General features: G+C 45.5%; 1 protein-coding gene across 1 annotated transcript in view; it reads left to right on the top strand.

Moving 5' to 3' along the window:
- The first annotated feature begins 1,576 nt into the window (after positions 1-1,576).
- The window catches only part of TPPP (tubulin polymerization promoting protein), a 73,581-nt gene continuing 68,155 nt past the window's right edge, over positions 1,577-7,002 (top strand). The window contains exon 1 of the mRNA XM_051798935.1: positions 1,577-1,709. The gene's annotated coding sequence lies outside the window, so the exon portion shown is untranslated. The remainder of the gene's footprint in view (positions 1,710-7,002) is intronic.

Here is a 7,002-nt window from a genome sequence, read left to right as displayed (position 1 = left end):
GGGATCCATGGTCATTACTGGACAGGCTGCACATCTAAGCCAAACTACTGAGAGAACTGTAGTGCATGTGAGTGAGGAGATCTGTACCAGGCACTGGAGTGGGGGCCATATGTCTAGGGTACAGCTGCAGGGGAGATCAGAGATCCAGGTATCAGCCAATGCATAGTGTGTGTCTGTGAGTGCGGTCTGTAAGAGCAACCAGAGTGGGATTGCAAGTCTTGGGAGCTTAGACGTCCAGGGTACAGCAGTGGGGGACACTGCGGATCCAGGTTTAGACTGAGTATCTAAGCTCAGCTATTGGAGAGATGCACATTATATGTATGCATATATTTCCTACTAATGGACTTGCATCCTGATTAGCCAAAAGGCAACAAGATGAGGCATTGGTGCTGTTTCTGTGAGTGCTGAGTATTTCTGGCTGTAGTGACCTGTATAGCTGTCTATGTGTGTATATGCACACATGTGTTTCAGAAATGGGTTTGAATGTGCCTACCAAGAATACATGTTTAGTCTCACGACCAAGTACCAAGACGGGCTGGGGCATGAAGAGATTGAGAGCAGCCCTGCAGAGAAGGACTTGGCAGTGTTTGTGGATGATTTTCTTTTGTGCTCTTATGAGAGATCACAAGTGCATTTACCCACCTCTACCACAAAACCTCCATCGGTAGTACAGCTAATCTCAATCCTAATATGAAGGTGCCTTTAAAGCTCCTTTATGACATTCTGGGTCATTTCAATAATTGCCTTAAGTTGCTGAAATCAGAGTTCATAAGCTAGTTCTATAATAGTTTGCAAACTATTGTTATGCATCTTGAAGGAAGGACAGGTATATGACCAATTAAAAAAATTAGCCATATATCTCTTCTGCATTTGAAAAATCGAGACTCTCTTGCACATCAACATTTTACTTTCCTCCTCTCCCTCACCTCTGCAGGTAGATTGTTTTAACTTTATTACAGCACAGCAGCCTACCAAATTACAGCCCACCAAGCTCTGCGGGGTCATTGGACTCTGGTTACAAATCCACGAATGAGGATGCACAAGCGTTCATCAGATTTCTGCTGACTCCTGCACTGTCTCTGCGCTCTAGGATTTGGGATGGGATTGCTCTAGGCTAGGTTGGTGGCTGCGCCTCTCCGCTGTGCCAGCCCAGGCAAGCAGGCAAACTGAGGGAAGGCGAGGTTTTTATGGAATGCCCACTGCGCCACACAGCCCAGCCGTTCACACGGTTTTCAGCTACGTCGACAACCCCAGCTTCAAGCGCGAGCGGAAACCCGGCCCGAAACCTGCCGGCGCCCGCAGGACACAGAGGACACAGAGGCCCCTGGCGCCCCTGGGTGTCTCGGGAGGGGGCAGGGGGTGCTCGGGGCGGCCGAGGCTCCACCTGCCGCCGCGCACCTGCCGCCGCGCGCCGGGCACCGCGCGGGGCACAGCGGCGGGCGCGGGGCCCATGTAAGGCAGCAACGGCGGCAGCCCCCGCGCGCCGCCTCGCTCCGGGCGCGGGGCGGGCGCGGCCTCTCCCCGAACGGGCCGCGCGCGGCCTATGGGCGCTCGCGGCGGGCGGCGCCGGGCGCCCGCCAATGCCCGCACGGGGGGGGCGGTGCCGCCGCAACCGCCGCGCCAGCCCCGAGAGCAGCGGCCGCTGCCCACAGCGCCGGACGCAGCCCGGGCGAGAGCCCCCGAGACCTGCCGCCCCTCCACAGCCGGCGGTGAGTGCGGGGCCGGCTCTCCCGGGGGCGAGGCGAGCCCCGCGCTGCTGGGGGTGGGTGGGGTGCGTGTCCTGTGTCATGTCCCCTGTGCTCGCTCCCTCCTTCGTATCGCGCCGGTGATCGATCGCCGCTCGCTTATCGAGGGCGCGAGGGTAGGAGGTGATGCCGGGGGGCTGCCGGCCCCGGTGCCCCCAAGCCGATGCCCGTCCCCATCGGAGGGGCGCCCAGCCCAGCCCAGCGCAGCCCAACCCGCCACCACCTCTGCCGTTATGTAACGGCCGCGGGGGGCTCTGTGCGCCGCTCCCCTCCTTGGGCTTCATCCCCGCGCTGCCACTCCGATCTTCGGCCTGTCCCCCGCTCCCCTCCGGTCGCCGCGGGAAGGGAGCTGGCGGGGAGAGGGGCTGGGTGCGGGGCTGCACACCTTCCCCTGCCATCGGAGTGGGCTCCGCCAGCCGCATCCCCCGGTCGCCATCGCGAGGGACGCGCGGCCGCAGCCCCGTGGGGCCCGGGAGCGGCTTCACCGCTCCCGGCGGCGCCAGGGCGGCAGGTCCATGATGGAGGTTGGCTGCGGGCGGGTGCCGAGCCCGGCACTGCCGCCGCGGGCATCTCCCGGAGGAGCCGGGGAAGGAGCCACCTTGCGCACCACACACCGAACGCTCCGCTCTGCGCCGGAGCCGACAACAAAGCCTCGGCGGCCGCCGCTGCTGCTGCGTGCGCTTGTGTAGAGGCAGCGGTCCCCTTTTATGGAGACCAATGGGTAGAGGCGACTTGCCTTTCTTTTTTTTTTTTTTTTCCCCGTTAAATGATGAAGGAGCTCTGTCTCCGAGAGCCTCTCCTGTATAGCGTCCTCCGCGAAAAGCAGCATCAGGTGTGGAAGACTATTTAGGGGCTGAAGGGTAACACCCGCAGGTATATAGCCGAGTACAGTACTCCGGGGTGGAAAACAAGGACGGGACAAAATCCTGTGAATTAATCTGTAACCCTGGCTAGCTCGTTTGAAAATAAATACACCTTCTACTTGCCCACCCCCCTCCTCCGGTTGCAAATAGTTCTCCAATCCTGGGTAAAAGCTCTTGTACCTTGGTGAAATTATTCCGAAGGGAGTTGGATGTGCGCTACGAGGTGCTGAACACACATGTGAAAAGCGTCTTAAACACCGACAGCTTCGATTCTTGCAGGAGATGCTGCTGACAACCAGTTTCCCTGTTCGTGTTTTGCAGGCTCTGCATGGGCAGTTCTGGGAGGGGGCAGTTTTTTTCGGGTTTTACCGAGGATTGCATAACTGCTCATGTTTATTTGAAAAGGAAAGGAGGAGCAAACCCAACCCCCAACCTGAAATGAAATACATGATGTATGTCTTTTACTGAGCCTTCACACTGTTTTCTCAACTAGCATTAAATATCATGTTTTAGATGGTTGGAAAGGGTTAGCATGATAATGTAACATTAAGGCTTGATTTTATTTTTCCCTCTAGTGCTGTGAAAACTTTGGGGAAAACCGGAGAGATACCTATACACTTTCATAGTTTCAGGCTTAAAATAGCATGGCTGTTTATCAAATGTGTACGACTTGTTTTAAAAATGATAATGACCATTTTTTTCTTTCTTTAGTGATGAGCCACTTTTTAATGTTTTTATAGGCCCTACCCCAATGCAACCTTGCCTCTCCACAGTCCAAAATAAAATGGTGTTTTGAATGCTTTTGTACATCTTTGGGTCACAGTCAAATGCTTTTAAATAGTCTATCATTTGTAACTGCTGAAGTGTATGTCCAGTATTAAATTATAGTACAGTGTAATGCTTAGACAGCATGCTATGCAAGGATCAAATTGCAGATAAAGTTCACATAGGAATCTCCTACAGTGCTTGCACTTGACTCTTGTAAATCTAAGAAAAGATATTTATAAATGGAAATATACATCCAGCAAGTAGTTGTTTCTGTGTCCAATTTAATCTGTGGATTGACTGTGGTCAAAAATAATGTCTTTTTATTTAATTTAATTTTTAGTAGATATATTTATTTCAGTTACTTTCTGTAGGCAAGTGTATGATAGAAGTTATTTTTGCTTCTTGTATCTTGAGCTTAATTTGAAAAAAAAAAAGGATTTTTTAAGGAGAGAGGGAGACGGTTATGTCAACTTATGTTAACATTACTGTGTTCTCATTGTAGGTAGAAGCAATTAATTGTAGTTAGTATATCTCATAGTGCTTCAGAGAATAAGCCATACAATGGTTAAACTTGATAACTTTCTCTAGGATGATAAACTAGAATACAAATTAAAATAATATCAGATATTCTTCTTGCTTATAACACTGATTATGTAAGTCTTCAGTGTGAGGATGTTACTGTATTCACAAGCCTCTCTCTATATATTTATATACTATTATATATATTTCATATATGATAACAAGAACAGCCATTCTGTGGTGTAGTCAGTCACTCAGTGATGTCATGTCCTTTCTTTTTGTACATGCCTGCTGGTTGCAGGCTTGCATAAATGGAATGGACTCTTTTCAGCAAGCAACAAAGTTTGGGTTTTTTGTCCCCCCCATATCCATTTTTATACTATGCATAGCTGAAGTTAAATGCAGGTATACAGTTTTCACCCCTACTGTTTCTCTACCATGCTGCCATGACCACTATGGGCATAAGTGCTTTTAGGTGCCTCTGCTAGTTAGTTGAAATATTTTGCTTATTGTTTGTATTGCATAGTGTCTGGGAGCTGTGGTCAGGGACCTTAACTAATGATTATGTCCGATATAACCATGGAATAAAAGCTTGAGCCCAGCCTCCAAAATATTATGATCCAAAATACAGAATAAGTGATGCAAAAAAGGAATCGGGTTAAGAAGGATACACTGGTACATTTGTGCATTATTCAGCTGTGTACTTTCTCATTCTCATATGTTAGAGCAAAGGGAATTGTAGAACTAAGTGTAAGACTTGCACCATTCTCTGAGGGGCATTCTTGGAACATGTGAATGGCTTGTTTGTAGGGGATCTTAAAATGTGTTTGACTTCACTAAATTCTGAAACTAAAAAAATCTACATCAACCCAATATGAAAAAATTTATCTTCAGACTACTTAATTTTCACAATTTTTAAAATTTAAGGTAATATTTTAAAATTTTGAAATGGAGTTTTCATTTCAAATTCAAAGTCTTGTATGGGAAAAATCACATTATTTTGCCTTCTCCCAGTGTTTTCTAGCTGCTAGCTCTTTCTTCCTCTCATCCCCCTCATGTGCCGAAACTTCCACAAAATACATAATAACAAATATATCCTCAGCTCTAAGAAATTTCTGAGTGAATGCATCATTCTGCCCATCCCAAATTGCCCAAACATAGAAGTACTGCAAGAATTTGCTATTTCAATATAGTCTGGTTATTGGAATACTTTGAAATAGTAGTGAAGGTAACTACATTGAGAGGATGTTATTGGTAAAATCCCCCTGTATAAATATGGTCTTTAAGTACCCGGGGCCTGTACATGTGTTACAGGACAAGTGTGCGTATCCTGCTCAGGTTTTAGGACATCATTCTGAGTGGGTGTTTATCTCAAGTGCTGACAGAGCAGAACAGACTGATTTTCTGCTACTCATTTTTCTTGACTCACAGTGGTATGTCCATCAAAACAGATGGGAAGTTTTTCTTTATTGTTAGTTGTTACGTGTGGTGGGTGGGCAATTCACTTGGCTGCTGCTAAGAGGAGTTCTTAACTGTGTCAGGATTCTGAGGCAGCTGTGAAGAAGCTTAGGCTCTTAGTCTTGCTAGTTGTCTTAAGATTCCCTCTTCTTTTTCTTTTCCTTCTCATCTTTCTCCTGCCTCATGGTATTCTGAGGTATGATTTGAGTTTACCTTGCCCTGTATAGAAACCAAAGAGCTAGCAACCAAGTGTACAGACCAAAGTTACAATGCATTATGTAGGAGATGAAAAGACAAATGAATCTGCAGTATAACTGTTCTAAATAATCTCATGAAGTTAATTCCTGCCCAGTTTGACTAATCTCAAGATTAACCAATATTCTAATGTGTCAGTGTTCACATATTGGAGCATTTGGCAAAATGAGCATAGAGAAGCTTGAAAAAAAAATCAAGGATGCAGCAGTTTTTGCTTGAATCTCTGAGGGTCGCAGTCCTCCTTCAAGGTCTTAAATGGTGTTTTATTGGATCAATGCTAATGAAATTCTTGCAATGGAAATGAAAATACTAAGAGGTCTTACTCAGAAAATTATTATTTCCTTGTTGTTTACTCTGTTCATTTTTAATTTAAAAACAAATATGTTTCTACCTGTCTCATCTGATGTCACTATTAGAAGGACTAGTACCCAAATATTTCATCTTAGAGGAGCTTATAGATGTGAAAGAACTTACTGATGATTTAGCAAAGGAAATAATTAATTCTTATTTTATACCAAGCTGTGGGTAGTTGAAAAAATTCTGTACTTAAAGGTTGGTTTATTTTCTTGGATTTAGACAAAACTGAGTAGCAGACTTTAAGAACATAAGGGATCTTTGGACAATCTAATCTGATTCATGCATTGGTTATTTTCAGTTAGTTATCTGGGAGCAATAACCTACACTAATAGAAGTCTGTCTTGCAGAGATGTTTGATGAAGTGTATCTTCTGTATTAAATGAAGTCTAATGTGGAGACATGAGGACGTGAAGTATTTGCAGCTATTCTTGGAAGTTCCCTTTAGTATCTGGCATGGTTGATTGTCCTTCCTAAGGAAGTCATATTTCTAATTTGCACTGGCATACCCTGAATTTTCAGCTGTTGAGTTTTTTTGAGTTCTTTGACAGTAAAGAGCTATTTAGTATGTGATAACCATTTAGTATGTGATTCAATTTCTCTACAAAGGTATTTGGATCTCTCATTCAAGTGACTTCTGTCACTTAAAGAATTCCACCAATGTAATTTGTAAAGTCTCTTATGGTAAAACATCTTGTCTCATGATTTTGGAGCTCTTATATCATCTCCAGTTCTTTGATCAGAGGTGATGCTTTCAAGTCTGTAAGTCTCTGTTAGCTCAAATATATCTAATGCTGTCCCTGTCAATAGCATCAGTCTTGTTCTCTAGATACTTTTTACCTGTACCATCCTGCTGGAGTTTGAAGTGCTCTTGCTGTATAATCTCTGATGTCCTTTCATGGAGTGGATCTTCATTACTCACAGCTTTTCCAGAAATATTTTGAAAGGATTCTGTGGAAGTTCAGGTTAGTAATCTGATCTGGGTGGGAGTGATGTGAAGATACAATGTACAGTGTCTGAAGAAATGAGGCTAAGCAAGC

The sequence above is a fragment of the Manacus candei genome, unplaced genomic scaffold, assembly GCF_025592945.1.
Source record: "Manacus candei isolate 608988 ecotype Guabito, Panama unplaced genomic scaffold, ASM2559294v1 h1tg000049l, whole genome shotgun sequence".
NCBI classification, from domain to species: domain Eukaryota; kingdom Metazoa; phylum Chordata; class Aves; order Passeriformes; family Pipridae; genus Manacus; species Manacus candei.
The sequence above is the reverse complement of the archived record's forward strand: the minus strand, read 5'-3'. Positions and strand labels throughout refer to the sequence as shown.